The sequence below is a fragment of the Sminthopsis crassicaudata genome, chromosome 5 (assembly GCF_048593235.1).
Source record: "Sminthopsis crassicaudata isolate SCR6 chromosome 5, ASM4859323v1, whole genome shotgun sequence".
NCBI classification, from domain to species: domain Eukaryota; kingdom Metazoa; phylum Chordata; class Mammalia; order Dasyuromorphia; family Dasyuridae; genus Sminthopsis; species Sminthopsis crassicaudata.
Genome location: NC_133621.1, coordinates 67035070 through 67050723, shown reverse-complemented (window position 1 = coordinate 67050723; position 15654 = coordinate 67035070). Strand labels below are relative to the sequence as shown.

Sequence of the window (15654 nt, the reverse complement as noted above, 5' to 3'; positions counted from 1 at the left end):
CTTCACATGGCATTGTGGTTGTAATTCCATCTCCAAGAGGGCTACCACAAGAGAGCCGTTGGGTTAAATTGAAGACAAACCTGGGCTGCCAAAGAGATAAAGTAAAATATTGTTGGATTTATTTGTCTTTTGTCAAAGCTTCATGATGACCATTTCACATTTCATTAGTACTACTCAAACTAGTTTATAAAATGTTATTTGATGGGTTAGTAATTCTCATCAAAATTTTTAAACTATAGAAAATATATAAAGATATAATGTAGGCTGAGCCCCTCAAACAACTAGAAACTATAAATGCACTGACTGATGGAAACAAATCTCCTCTGGTTCTCTAAAGAAGTATTTTCCTTTATGACACCATTACTCCTCCTAACCTTACCTCAACCTATACATCCAGGAAAGTAACAAATTCTATTCATTTGGAGGTTTGTACATTTATTACATTTTATTCTGATAATAACATAAGGTTAAGAATTTTGATAGCCAATTAATCGACTGTGAAACTAAGGCACACTGTATTCTATGAGGCCTTATCCAAATTCAGAGATTATCAGTGCAAATACAGAATGATATCGTACATACAGAACTCCATACCTAGCTTCCAATGTTTATCATGAAATTAGTCCTAGGGGAAAATATTTCTTACCTTCAGTCAGTCAGTAAGTATTTATTAAACATTATATAAAGTGTTATCTATGAACCTCTAGAGGCTTTGAATATCAGACTATTTTCTAGTTTATTACATAGGAATTAGGATGAGATCTTCCTAGAATAAAATGCTTTATGGCTGTTAATATTAATACACCACAATATCTAAAGAACTCAAAGGCAAAAGATGTGATAGAAAAGTGAGGGAAAGGAGGCATAATAAGGCTGCAATCCATTTTCAATGATGATCTATGTGTAGAAAGTAGAATAAAAGACATCATTATACAAGAGATGTATAACCTCAGCAAGACTGGGAGGACAAAAAGCAGACAACATGAAATATTGTACTAGCATCCACAGAGAGGGGCACATGAACACGAATTATACCAGATGAGAATGTTTGGCTAGATTGCAATCTATACTACTCAGGAGCATCCTCATCTCACAATAATCACATATATACTGACATACTGTTGGGTGAAGTTAAAAGTTAGGTAATTTCAAAGGTCAAAAACATTGCAAGTATAGTATAAATAGTACAAATTCTCATCATGCCAAGTATAGTATAAATGCCCATCATCATCCCCACTGTCTGTAGAGATTATTTTTCTTTGCCATATGATAATTTGTTACTGAGAACTATCTCTGCTTTAAAGAATGAATGAAACTTAAGTACCTTAGCCATTAGTAACTAAATCTAGCTTACTATTTTTCTTGTATTACTAGCATTAGCAAGTTAAGAATTTTAAGAAATGTTCCCAGGCATAAGAGGAATCACAATTCTATCTAGGAATATGAGTTTGTGAGAGTTATAAATATTTATTTATAATTCATTTACCTAACTCTAAGCTCCCTCAAGTATGAAACAATTATTCAAGTTTTAGTTCAAAGTTTTGATTCTCTTCTACATTTATGTACTATTAAGTTTTTATACACCTACTACACTTATATTAAAATCTAGAACATTAAACAGCTAACTACTAATCTTGGATTGTCTTTGAGGCTAAAGTAACACTAGCAAGAGACAAATATAATAATAATTTTTGCCAACTAAGTTGGTGAGTTCCACTAGAATTTCTCACTTGGTATCCCCAATAATTAGACCCTGCAAAAATACTTTTTCTCCTAAAACTTGAATTCCTGATTGTGAATATAGGAGTGGAAACAAGAGTATCCCAACTAGAGTAGAAGAGAAATCCTTTTTAGAGTCAGAACTTAAAGAAGAAATAACAGTGATTTTGGTGTCCACTGCTCACAGCATCCCTACATCTTATACCAACATTTATTTTGCATACTTGCTAAACAATATCTGTAAACAATATACCAATAGAGACAGCAATATTAAAAGTGACTGCGATAATAAGAAAAGGAGTCAGTAATAAGTATCTTATCTTGCCTTTTCTTCTTCAAAAGTTGAACATCCTTCCATGTTATTGTACTGTAATGTACATTTAAAACCAAATATGGATGGTCAATTAACAATATTTCTAAGCTTATCAGTACTAATTACATATGGAATGTGAAATAAATTTTATAGCATATAGTCATACAAATAATAAAATTAGATAATTTATGACAACTTTGTAGAATCAAAAATTGTTGTATAATTCTATGGATTCTGTATAACCTTAACCCTGCCATAAAAATAGACTTTAGCTTTAGTCTTTTTAGATGTTAGCCTTAGGATCCTACAATCATAGAGAGTTGATAAGGTCTTTAAATGCCAGTTAGTATTACCTGTTCATTTCACAGGTGATGACCCAAGTGGCTTTCCGTGTACTGAGTGAGAGAGTCAAGACTTGAACCAGAGTCATCTGACTCCAAAGCCAATGTATTGATTTGGTTTTCCAGGGAATTATTGAGAAGATTAATGAGAAGACTGCTACATTTAATGGACAAATTATTTACAATTCCTATTTGTTAACTATTTACTTTTATTCATATATTTCTTCAAACAAGTTCTAAGGTTTAGAATGACCTAGATATGTATCTTATTCCCATGACGGATTAAAATAATTTGGTGGCCTTTTTGTCACACTGTTTTTCAAGATATCTTAAGAACACAGATTTAAGGATCTTCCAATATCTTTCTGATATAAATAGTTCACATGTTCAAAATGTATCAATGCTCATTTATCTGGTAATTTAGATTTATTAAAAATAGCTGATAACTAGAAAAAAATTTTTTTAAAAAGTCTGTCCAGTCAAAACTGATTTCATTATACACTAAATGCTACCAAGATGTGTTTTACTTTGCGGAGTTTCTCTTTCACTCCAAACCTAGATACTCTTAGCTTACACACACAATCCCTACAAACTTGGCTATCTGCTTTCTCAATTCACAAGATGTTACAATGGAGCACTGGACCATAGGTTTAGAACTAGGAAAAAACCTTAGACACTAACCTCCCTCATTTTACAGATGAAGAGACTGAGGTAGAGAGGTTAAGGGAATAACCTTATAGTATGGACCTAGTGATTTGCATGCTGGTCTCACCTTTTAAACTGTGAATTCCTAGAGAACAGAGGCTGTTTTTCACCTTTGTTTCCCCAGAATTTGACACAGTGCCTGGCAAATAGCATATTTTTATATACCTGAATAATCCCTCACTGTATTATTTGGTACAATACAATAACTGAGATTAGTAAATGACAACCCTGATTCAATACAAAGTTATGTTCTGTATACTCTAAGAAAGATGGAAGAGTGATAAAATATAAAATATATTGAGAATTGTAAACAAAAAAAATTTGGCTCTAAAAGAATTAAATTTCAATTACATGGAAAATGAGTAAATAAAAATCACTTATTAATTTCTTACTTTGTATAAGTACATAAATCATTCATTTAAATAAAGCCATATATATATCTAATTATGATATTCATATGAAAATGGTCATCTTAATTTAGCAAGGAAATACACACATAGCTCTCAATATATCAAAATTCAAAATGAAAAAAAATGATTTGGCTTGTAATGATTAAGTCACTTCATTATAAAGTTATAGTCCTTACCTTTATCTCAGAGATTCCACTGCTTCACACAGAGTTTTCCAAGGAGGTAAATGATTAAAAATAAAGACTTTATATATACCTACATATTGACACTAGCATTTTTTTTGGTAGTAACAAACAGAAAAACAGATACCCATTGTTTTGGGAATGACTTAATACATATATTAAACCTTTATCAATAATTAGTTGATTAATGAAGGAACGTTCAAAAATTCTTTCCCTCAGACTCAAAATCTTGGAGTCATGGTTACTTCTTCCCAAACTCTCTCTTATTCACTCAGTTGCCAAGTCCTTGTGATTCTATGCTAATGATATCTCTTTGTAACTTTCTCTTCCTCTTTTCTCTTACTGCTATCAACCTAGTTTAAGCCCTTACTTCCCAGACTGATTCATTCATTCATTCATTCATTTTAGGGCTTTTTGGGAAGAGGTGAAAGAAGAGATTCTTTGCCTCAACTGCTATCCAGCCTTAATCACTGAATGGGTGCAGCCTCAGTCAGAATGAGATTTATTGAAAACCTTAGCTTAAAACGGCCAAGGGTTCCCCTTGCATCTAGGGCCCTCTCCAGTCATCCTCATCTCTATCTGGCCACTGAAACCCAGCTGGCTTTGGATCTTGCCCAGATACTCTCACTTACATGTCACAGCATCACCCCTCTGATATGGCCCTCTTCTAGAATGAAGGGCAAACAAGTGAATGTAATGGACAGAACATGACCATGTTTTAAAAAAAGACAGAAAAGCAATGAAGACCTATGAACTGATGTGAAATGAAATTATCTACAATAAAGAAAACAACATACATGACAATAATGATACTAAGAGCAATAAAACAAGTAAAACTGAGTGCTGCAAAAATATGACAAAGACTGACCCCAAAGAAGGCAATATAAACTCCTCTTTCCCTTTGCTAATGAGGCAAATTATAGTTGTGGAACACTGACAGAAACCAGACTTCTTCAATGTGTTGGTTAATTCTGGAAGGAAAAGAAATATTACCTAAATTGAGAAATGTGGATCATGTAAAAATAAAACATTAAATTTTCTTTTAAAAATTAAGTCTGTCATGTCAAAATTTAAATGCACATTTAGAAATCTATCTGAAATTTATAGAATTGCCACTTTATCATAGTGGTTTTATTTTCAAAACAGCTGACATAAATTCGCTTATCTATTAAATGTCTATTATTCAAAATCAAAGATGAGTTTCTGGTGAAAATTAAAATAAATTAATAAAAAAATTAATTAATGAGAGCTATCCTCTCCCTATGATATAATATCCTCTCTCTCCCTATCTCCTGATCAGCTCCACCCCCTAACCCTCATCCCTCACCCCCTGTATATCTGTATTTTTTTCTTAGAGGAAGAAAAAGGCTACTTTGCTTAGTCTCAACAAGGCAAAAAAGTTACATATTTTTCATTTCATGTTCGATCTCAAAAAAGGGTTTATTGGCATCTGATCTTAAATCATTAACAGCAGAAGTGCCAAAGCATAGCCTGACCATTTTAAACAGGGCCTCATACAATAGTCAGCTCGGCAGTAGGTAATTTAACATGTGTGACCCTTTGCAACAGCAACAATTCTAAACTATAACGGCCAAGACTGCAGCCATCTATTTGCTTCATTACCATCACTTAAAAAATGAGAAAACAAAGAGACAGGCGTGGTATAAAGAATTAACAGGGTACAGTTCTTTAAAAGAGAGAAAGCACGAGGGCAAAGCAATGATAAAAAGAAAAGTCCAAGAATGGTCAAAGAAAGACCCAAACTAACAACTGAGAAAGAAATATGTAGCTTTTTTTAGTCTGTTTGTAATGTATGACTAAATAATCTAGCTAATGTTCATAAAATCTAAACAAAGAAGCCGAAAGAAAAACCTATGAGAATGTGTATATATATATATATATATATATATATATATATATATATATATATTATACATCTTTATCTATATATATTGATTTTAATAAGGTTTGACTAAAATTTTAAAAAAGCATATGACTAGTCATATAGTTGTGTTGCTATTTTAAAAAGATGTCACTGAAATATATGAATTCTACTTCACCCCTTAGATTTTATTAGATTATACTTATTAGAAAATAAAAACAATTATCGAAACTAATCAAGCTTATTTGAAGGAACTGATTTTTACTCACATCTTCAATGGAGCCACTAAGACTCAAGTATGGACTGTTCTAAATAAAAATAAAAATTTCTGTTAAATGACAAAAACTCAATGATGCTTGTTTTTTCTGCTGAGAAATTTGATAACATGATGTACTTGGGGAAAATAAGACAAAAACTTAAACTTTTCTTACTTTCTCCCTAGAAATTCATAAGACACATTTTTTCAGTCTGAATAAAAGTATGCAATACCTCATTTCCAGTAATAATAGAGGTATGTACTGTCCTATAAGTGATTTTTTCAGGTAAGTGAAACATCATTCCTAAAGCACCAATGTTTTCTCCTAATTATTTTATGGAAATCTAAAAAGATGATATTTCACTGTCTTTAATGGTAATCAATCCATAAAACAATGTAATACACTAAAATCTTCAAAAACTACGTAAGTGTGATTATATTAGGGTCAACCTAATATAAGTGACCCTGGACTTGCATCAGTTACATTTTAAAAAATATATTATCCCTATGTTCCTAATATGCTCTCATTTATATTTGCCTTTCCTAACAAGTAAAATTGAATGGACTTCTTTTACTCCCTTCTAAGTTCTTTGCTTTGTCCTAAATTTCAAGTTACCTAAAATATGATATCAAATAAGTAGAATGTAAATAAGTCTGGTCAAAATTTCTGGGAAATTGATGACACTGTACAGAATCTTAGAGTTGAATTAGAAGACCCAAGTTTAAACTTCACCTCTGACATATTAATTGTAACAATATCATTTAACCTTTGAATCTCATGCAACTCTAAGGCTACACTGGAAGTTCCCAAATATTTAGGGGGTACAGCAAGAGTACAGCAAGAAATCACCTAAAAAGCCTGGAAGACTTGAGTTTAAACCTGGCCTCAGATACTTGCTTAGCTGGTAACCTGGGCACGTCACTCAAAAACTTTAAGATAGATAACATGACCTATCTCACAGGACTGTTATAAGGATTAAGTGAAATAATATTTGTAAAGAGTTTAGCACAGTGTCTGGCATGTAGTGGGTGGTCTAGAAAAATTTCTGTTTAAGCATTTCTTCTACAAGGCTAGGCTGTGACTCCAAAAGATCCTGACAGGTGCAACTGAAACAGTGAATCAAAGTTAAAATGAACTAAGAGAGAAATGTAAAAGTTCCACATATTTTAAAGATGAATCTACACATGGCAAAGAGGAAAAAGACATGGGCAGAATACAACACATACATGTGTGTGTGTGTGTGTGTGTGTGTGAGAGAGAGAGAGAGAGAGAGAGAGAGAGAGAGAGAGAGAGAGAGACAAAGAAAGAAGGGGAGAGGATAGAGAGATTTTAAATGCCTTATAGACATATATACACATGTACATATATGAAAAATGCTCTATGGTTTTGTCAATTACACATGTAACATAAGTGAGTGGTCAAAAACACCCATGTAAATTTTGTTGGTCTTCATAACTTTAAGTATAATTGCCCAAAACAGAGGTAGTAATAGTCTAGCTATACTTAATCCTTATCAGATCATATCTGATTTATTGTGTCTAAGGTCTAGATATCATATTTTATAAAGGAACAAATGTGGAGGAGACACCCAGGATTATACAGAGACTAAAAGTTGTGTCATAGAGAACTAACTGAATATATTAATAATATTTAATTTGGAAAACTGCAGAAAGAGAGAGAATCAAGAATGCCATTTTGAAACATATGAAGTGTTTAAACCAGTTTTACTATGGAAGAGAATAAGTGAAATCTACTAGAGGCAGATCTCATTCACTAAAAGGAAAATCCAACTAACAATTAGGGATGCTCCAAAAGAAACTGGCTAACTCAGAGAACAGTGTGTAGGTTTGCCATCAGAGAACAGATTGTTTGTCACAGTTGGTGTATGGAGAATTAATTTTTCAAGTAGGGGCCAGATGAACTAATCTCTAAGGCACTTTCTAATTCTGAAGTTCTAAAAAATTCAGGTTTGCTCCTGATTTTGGATCTTCTCCCATTCTAATCACTGGGTAACTCATCTATAAAAAAGTACCATGTATTACCTCCACTGAAGCTTGCTCAGTTTTTAATCATCTTTCTTATAGTTAACTTATTATTTTCATTTTAACCTACTTTTGTTTTCTCTTGTTCTGAGGAAATTCACAATTGATTAATCAGGTTCCTTCCTTAAGATGTATTTCAAAGATAATCAAAGGAAGCATTTTGAGTTGTTTTCTCCCCTCAGTACTGGTGATATATAATTTGTTTCATTTCAAAGTCTTCCTTGGTTTTCTTTGGGGCCAAGAGAAGGCACTTTAAGGTTGGGGTTAGGAATGCAACAGCAACAAAACAGAGAATGGATAATGTACATGGGAATTAAACCTGTGATTTAATCTGACACCATGTTGCACAAATTAAAGTAAATAGCCATCTACAACCACTCTCCTTACAACTTTTGTGTAACTCTCATTATATCCTCTGTTCCCTCTAAGATAAATCTCTTTTAACTATAACAGTTAAAGTCAAGAAATTCCTGGGACAGCCAACATTTGGTGTAACTAAGGGAAATTTAGTCTAGAAAAAAGAAGCACTCTTTCCCCCAAATATCAAATGCCTCCCTCTCTCCTCTTTCCTACAGATGTTTTGGCTTCTATTTTATTGAGAAAAGTCACATTTTCATGCTTGCACATCAAAATTCCACCTCATCTTTGCCCACCCAAGCTAGATCTACCCTTTTTTGGGGGGAAAGTGTCAAAGTTAATCCTTCTACTTGTACCCTCTATCTGCTCCTACATCAGGAGCTTTTTCCACTAATAATTCCTAACATTAGAGTTAGAAGGAACATTAAAAGTTATCTAGGCCTATCCCCTAATCTTGCTTTTCTATCCCTGTCTTCCCTGTCAAAAGAGGAACCAAGCCAGAGAGATTATGGGGCATTACCAGGATTATACAGATACTGAGGCCATGTTGGGGGGGGCACCATATTCAGATTCCTTTCAGTTATACTCTTTGTCACAGTCGATGTTTCTCTTTGGCTCTTTTCAAGCTGCCTACATACAAACCTACTCAGGACTATTCCAGCCCTACCAAAATCCTCACTTGGCCCTTCCATTCATCTAAAGCCATAATCCTTGTTCCCCTTTACATTTTTACCCCTACATGTCTGGAAAGAGCCATTTATCCTTGCTGTACTCAATATCTCACTCTCCACCCCTTTCTCAATCCCATGCAATCTGGCTTCTATCCCCACAGTTCTCCAAAGTTACCAATGATCTCTTCATTACTAAGTCCAGTCCTTCATGACCATTTTGAGGCAATTGACATTATCACCTTCCTCCACAGCTTTGTGGACCACTTTGGGAAGGCTCTTCTACCACCTAGCTGCCCCTTTTCAGTCTCCTTTGCTGAAGCCTTAGCTATCTCCCACTATCTTAGGGCTCTGTCCCAGTCTCTTTTCTCTCTGGGAGATCTCCTCAGTTCTCTTAAGATCACATATAACAGCCAATTTCTAAATCTATTTGAATCTTCAACCCTTCTTGAATATTAATCATGCATCATCAACTGTCCAATATCTCAATTTTTAACTAAGGCTGAAAGGAAGCCAGGGGAATCTAGGAAACCTCAGACATAAAAAGGGAGAGCATTTTAGGCACAGGAGACACTGGCAAAAAATGCCTCAAAGAAGGGAACAACAAGAAACCAGAGTCACCAGATCTTAGAATATGTGGAAGGAGTAAGGCACAAGAAGACTGCAAAGGCCAAAAGGGGCCAGGCTATGAAGCACTTGGAAAGCCAAGCAGAAGAATTCATTTTTGATCCTGATGGTAATAGGTGCACAAGGGAGTTACAAGGGGTGAGATCTGCTCTGATGGAAGAATACCGCCCCAGGATTCTGAAACTATTAAGGACTTAGAAATTTACAAAGCAGCAGCAAATTGGCCAATTATACTAAAATAACAGGCCAGTATTAATTATTCAGCACTAAAAGTATTAAAAATAGTAGTTATTCAGTAAGGATGCATATAGATCATACTTACTCAAGATACAGGCTGTATAGCTAAGTCTCCAGAAAATAAATTCAAGAATCAGCCAAGAGAGATGGAGAACAGGTATCAAGTAAGAGGATCTTTAGAAACAGAACGGGAGGTTACTCTCTTACATTCTCTAATTCCCAACTCACTGCAGGATTTTAGCTCTTACTCTTTTCCAGTCCATCTTCCAAAAAAGGTGTCAAATGGACTCTCCTCAAATATGGACACTTCACATAACTCCTTTGTTCAAGAGTTGCAACAACTCCTTGTAACATCTGTGATGAAATACTAAGTGCTAGGATTCATACTTCATAACCTTTATTCAAATCTAATTGAACCTTTACTTTCAGATTGATTTCATACCACAGAGTTATTTCCTTTTCTACTTTTATCTTCCATCAAAATTGACCTACTGTTGTTAATCCCTTGCATTTAATGCTCTTTTTGCCTCTGACTCAGATGCCATATTCTTCATGATGTCTTCTGTGTGAGTGCTTCCCTGCCCTCTCTTTTTGAAGTAGTTTATATGGATTTTACACTTTATTTATGTGTTCCTTGTTTCCTTCAAATAGAAAGTTGCATTTTTTGTGGTCAGGAATTGTCTTTATTTTGATTTCCCAAACAATTAGACACTTACTCTGTTTGCTTGCTAAACCGAATAAAGGGGTATTTTCAGTTATAATAGAAATGCTCATGAGGGAGGAGGAAAACCATGAGTAAAAACAAAACAACAAAACAAAACAATAAAACAACCATGAGCCACAGAAGCCAAGGGATTAAAAATAAAAAAGCTAATTAACAGAGTCAAATGTTACAGACAATTAAGGATGGAAAAAAAAAACACACTGGATTTTGTAATGAGAGAACAGTTTCAGTGGAATGAATGAAACTGGAGTCAGAATATGCATAGGATTAATTAAGTATTGGTCTGTACTGGGGAAGTGAGTTACAAGCTCTGTGGCTTTTAAATACTCCTGGATTAAGAGTATGCCATTCACTTTTATACAACAGGTAAATAATTAGCCTAGAATGTGTTACCATGAGACAGCATTTAAATTCACAGATTAAAATTTTGTAAAAGGTTAAGGAAAACACAAAAGGAAGATGATTTTTGGGGAGGAAGGGACAATCATCTTAATAATAACCTTCAGTGCCACCATTATGGGTATAGTATACTAGCTTAGCTGAACGAAGAGCACAGATTGTGAATTTTACAGAGATGCCTAAAACAATCTCCTTAATTAAAAACAAATATCAAGGCACTTAGATACTAAGTTAAGAAAAAAGTAAGGTTTTATTTAGAAGTTAGGATTAATGTCTTCAGGATAGAAGGGCTTCTGAAAATGGATTACAGTTTAATACTTTTCATAAGTTAAAAGAAAAGTAAAGTTTAATTTAGATATTAGTATCAATGTCTTCAGGATAGAAGGGTTTCTGAAAATGTATTACAGGTTAACACTCTTCACTATGTTTTAAAAAAAAAAACCATGGCTTCAGCCAGATGCCAGGAGGACTACAATCATAATTTATAGTAAACCCTGCCGTGAAACTTCTGCGCAGCCATGTAGAAGCAGAGTATGGCTATGGGTGCATTCCTTCTGAAGCCTTTTCTGAAGAAGATCCAATTCAAATCTGTGTCTCTTCTCTTTCGCAATCTGCCCTCCTCCCCCTCCCCACTTGGCTGACACAAGGGCTAAAACTATGCCAGGCCCTTGCACATTCACACCCTGTTACTTTCTGGCTATAAAGGGGCTTTTTTTTAAAAGGGAGAAGGTGAATATAATGGGGAGAAAGGAATTGGAAAGAAAGAAAAAGCGCCTTTTGTGCCTTGCGAATTATTCAGTTGAGCAATGAACTAACCCTAACACATCTATCAGGGAACTCCAAACAGTGGAATCAAAGGCTACTAAATTTTAAAAAATCTTCACTATTCAGAAAATCTATTGAAAACAAATTCTGAAAAACAGAACTTTAAGTTAACTTAATTAAAAACAGGACATGATTTATAAAATTCATGTGCAGAATACAAGAAAACTAAAATTTTAAATTAATTAAAAAACATTTTTAGGCATTTTGATAGATTGGTAATCTATGTGTTGTTCTTCCTTTGGCATTCTTCAGTCATAAAACTAATTGTGGCAAATTTCAAATTCTCACCTTCTTTCCTGAGATTTTAATTTTTTTTTTTGGGGGGAGTCTTATTGGATTATTTGATAACCACCTAAAACTGATTCCATAAACACTATCTGCACTTCTGAGAATGACATCAAGTTTTCTTTCTACAGAAGCCTCAGCAAAGTGGTGCTGGTTATTTAATCAACACAGAGCAGAGTCACACTTTACTCACATCCATTAGTGATGTTTGGTTGCCTACATTTTTAATAGAGATTAATTCTCCTTTGGATAAGAGTAGAGATAAAGGGTAGCGATAAACTACCTGCTCTTTTCAAAAGGGTAGCAATTTCTATTAAAGTAATTCATTTTTCAACACATTTGTTTTAAATTTCTCCCTCTTCTTCAATATTAATTATAGTAACTAGAGAAGAAATTAAAATTTCTATCATTGGTACAAATTTTAATTTTTCATGTCTTAGTTTCTATGCTTAATTCCTTGTAGACTTGTGTGACTGAAATATATAAGACAAATGTGAAACAATTCCCTGAAAGACTCAGTACATCACATTTAGCTTTGTAAAATTCTCATTTACAAATTCAAAAAGTCTTTTCAAAATCCATAAAACTTATTTTAATTCAAAGCTCCAAGCATTCTTCATGTCTAGAAAATACAAGATAGTACAAAATAATGGAATATAACATATAATGGCATATGATCATTGGATTAGCAGTTGAGGCCCATGTTCTTGTCCTGATTCTGTCAGTGATTAGCCACCTGATTTTGAGCAAATCATCTCACCCCTCTTTGGGTGTCCATTTTCTCATGTGTAAAATAAAGGGGTTGTCCTAAACCTTGTGATTGATCACACCTTGTGATCCCTAATTTTATGTCTCCATGTCCCTTCTATAAAATGGCTATGTCCTTGATTCTGCCTTTGCTTTTATCTCAGACATGTCTAGTTAATAAGATTGGCATTGATTGGCTCTACTGAGTAGGTTCTTCTACTCTGGACCTGAAGGTGCCTCTAGCAAGAGCAGTCCAGAACAATGGAGTCAACACTGACTGAAAGTTACAGGCTCTGCTCTCTATGTGCTGCGTTATTGAACCTCTCTGAGTCTTGGTCCCCTCACCTGTAGAATGAGAGAGGAGTTGGACTAGGTTCTTAATCTTTTTCCTGTTATGGACCCTTCTGGAAGTTTGGTGGAGCCTATAGGGACTTTCTCTGCATATTTTAAAATACAAAATATTTAAGATTACAAAGGAAATCAATCATTAACAGTTTTTTTTGTTCAGTCATTTTCAGTCATATCTGACACTTTATGTCCCCAACAGATGAGAAAATGAGACAAACCAGATTAAGTGACGTCCCGATGCTGGATTTTAAGTCAAATCTCCAGACATGGCACTCTATTCAATGTGCCAACTAGCTATCCCTAAAATATAGTTATCAAAATGTAAAAACAAAAGAAAATCCTTAATTTCATTAACATGTTAAGAAGCCCTGGATTATAATGACCTTCAAGTTCTATCATGCTACAATATGATGTGGGCCTAAAAAGAGACGGCTTATTCTCTTTTCAGAAGCTCTCTTAATTTCACTGACAGGTCCCTGTAATTTGTCCATATTTTAGATCATTTTCCACAGCCACCTGTTTTAAAATCCTTTAAACCAAGGAATTCTCTCTAACTCTCAAAGTGGTCTGCAGACTAACTCTGTAACTTTCTGCCTACCAAGAACTAACTTCTAGACTTCAGACAAGATCTGCGCATGACATTCAAAGATTCAAAAATGGATTTTTGCTACTTTCTATCTATGTGAATCTAAGTCAATCACTTTCTCTCTCTAGGCTTCAGCTTCTTCATCTGAAAAAAAATAGATGATTGAGGCCAGATGATTTCTGAGGTCCTTTCCAGCTCTTAATGCCCATTCATTATCTGATAGAACCTCAAAACTTCAATGTACCAGAGAACTGAGGGTTCTTTTTTTTTAAGTCAAGGGAAGATACACTTTTATTTCAAATAATTTTTGTACTTTGGATCATATCTGGCTATATTACAAGCAAATACATCTAAGTATTTATGAATATTAAGTTCCTCTTAAATTGAGGACTGAGAAGTATATATATATTTTTTGCATTTGCTTTAAATAGGAAGGAAAACACCAAAATGAAACATAGCATTTGAATACAAAAAAAGTCTGACAAACTTGGTGAGCTTCTATGGCAGTATCTGGCAGTATCTATCTCTGGAAAGGGCAGGTAAATCCTCAGTCCGCTCAAGGTGTATGGGGGGAGGGATTAACTGGGCCTAAGTACTCCTTCATGGTGAATGATTATTATCCTACTTAGAGAAGGGTAAGAGTTTTTAATAACCTGGATTAGAGAACTGAAGCTGGAAGAGCAAAAAGAGACTAAGATATGATGTAGGGTATAAAATGTGAACTTTGTCATCCATTTCAATGGTGGATTATTCATACAATGCAGATCTCTAAAGGAAAGTGGGTTGTTTAGTAGTCCCAAAGTAGGGACTAAACCTTAGGATCAGTACAGTGGTCCGCAGGGTGAAAATATTACCATTTGGAATATGAAATGAGGTCTTCCTAGGAAAAGCAAACACCTTTTTTTCCTCCTTTCATTTTTTTTTAAACACACTATTGTATTTGAGCTTCACAGTAATTCCATGGTCAGTACCAAGGTATTCTTGTTCAATAGAAGAATAGACAGAAACAAATGAAGACTTTGGAATACCCAGTGACTTGACCATGATCACATAGCTAGCATGAGACAGAAGCAAGATTCAGCCATAGGTCATCATAATCAGTATTCAATCCACTTGATTCATCCCATGGCATCAGACTATAGAATTTTATGCCAGATCATGAGTACTTACATGGGGCTACAATTCACAAACTATATTTTGTGGCCATCATCTAAGGAAAGTCTAGATAGGGACAAAATGGCCCCAAAGTAATACATTTTTAGAAGGCCAAAACTGAACCTGCTCCATATAAACCATAGCTTGGGGCACTTGGCCACAGGTTACATAACAGCAAAAAAAAGAAAAGAAAATTACTGTCTGTATTTATGAAAAGTCATTCGGCCAATCATGAAACAGAACATTTAAACTGACAACTGATAATTGATAAAAATGTAATTGAGCTGCCAGGAATGAACTCGTGAATGATCTATACAAATGAAGAAATTGTTAATATAACATTACAATTCACAATGAAAATCAACTGTTAAAGCCATAAAGGAAAAGTTGACTTTATATGTTATTTTCCTTTCTCATTTTAATTTATTTTCCATTCTATCTTTTTTTCCACCTGAGGCAATTGGGGTTAAGTGACTTGCCCAGGGTAACACAGCAAAGAACTGCCCCAGAGAGAGTCCCTTTCTTCTCCTTCTCCTTCTCCTTCTCCTTCTCCTTCTTCTTCCTTTTATTTACCAGATATATGCATGGGTAATTTTACAACATTGACAATTGCCAAACCTTTTGTTCTAATTTTTCCCCTTCTTACCCAGCCCTCAGATGGCAGGTTGACCAATACATGTTACATATGTTAAAGTATAAATTAAATACAATATATGGAGACATGTCCAAACAGTTGTTTTGCTGTACAAAAAGAAAAGGACTTTGAGATAGTGTACAATTAGCCTGTGAAGGAAATCCAAAATGTAGGCTGACAAAAATAAGAGGGATTGGAAATTCTATGTAGT

The 15654-nt window shown here is 34.3% G+C and overlaps 1 protein-coding gene across 3 annotated transcripts in view; it reads right to left on the bottom strand.

Annotated features, from left to right (window-relative positions):
* ZEB1 (zinc finger E-box binding homeobox 1) overlaps positions 1 to 15654 on the bottom strand; it is a 182576-nt gene that overhangs the window by 141564 nt on the left and 25358 nt on the right. The window lies entirely within an intron of this gene.